The 728-nt window shown below is 36.8% G+C and overlaps 1 protein-coding gene and 1 long non-coding RNA gene across 2 annotated transcripts in view; one reads left to right on the top strand and one right to left on the bottom strand.

Moving 5' to 3' along the window:
* Window positions 1-728, bottom strand: part of LOC105450911 (mitogen-activated protein kinase-binding protein 1-like) — a 51,278-nt gene that overhangs the window by 3,642 nt on the left and 46,908 nt on the right. The window lies entirely within an intron of this gene.
* Window positions 1-728, top strand: part of LOC105450909 — a 24,369-nt gene that overhangs the window by 9,876 nt on the left and 13,765 nt on the right. The window lies entirely within an intron of this gene.

The raw sequence follows: 728 nt of genomic DNA, 5'->3' as shown, positions 1-728 counted from the left end.
GTACTTGGCGTCGCGCCGCTACCGCGTCGCTTGATATACGCCACGCAACAGCAAAGTTTTCTCCAAATAAATCCAATGACTCGATTGCATCAGCTGCATCACCGGTTAATAATGTACGCAAATATTGAAATTTTTCAACATCAGTCAAAGTGGTATTCTCAGAAATCATGCCGTGAAACATTTGAGAAAATGGAGTCCATTCGGAATATTTTCCTGAAAGCACTGGTAAATTTAAACGAGGAAGCTTAATATGAGAATTTCCTTGTAACTGATGCTGATTACTGATAACACTAGAAACTGTTGACTGTTGATTTTGAGTCATTTGATACTCTTCGATTAAACTGAGCATTCGAGTCATTAGATCGAAATAACTCGATTCAAATGTCTCGCGTTCATTCGATTCAGAATCCGGTTGTAGTATTTCAATTTTGGATTGAGCTTCTTCATAATTATTCCAAGCCTCCTCTAACTTAACCTTTCTGAGTTGCAATTGTACGCATGTATTATGATTCACATCCCGAATTGAATCAATGTAAGTTTTTATACGTGTACGTTTTTATAGCGTATGTATGTCGCATTGTTATTCAATTGCCATTGTGTCAAACATTGTTGATACATTTAATTTCTATTACCTTAATTTAAATCGAAATGGATATCGATGCTTTAAAGACGAAACGAAGGTCGATAAAGGCTCCGTGTACAATCAACAGCAATGAATCGCTGGGTCA

The sequence above is a fragment of the Wasmannia auropunctata genome, unplaced genomic scaffold, assembly GCF_000956235.1.
Source record: "Wasmannia auropunctata unplaced genomic scaffold, wasmannia.A_1.0 LD336053.1, whole genome shotgun sequence".
In the NCBI taxonomy this organism is placed as follows: domain Eukaryota; kingdom Metazoa; phylum Arthropoda; class Insecta; order Hymenoptera; family Formicidae; genus Wasmannia; species Wasmannia auropunctata.
Note: the sequence above shows the minus strand (reverse complement) of the source record. Positions and strands in the feature narration are given on the sequence as shown.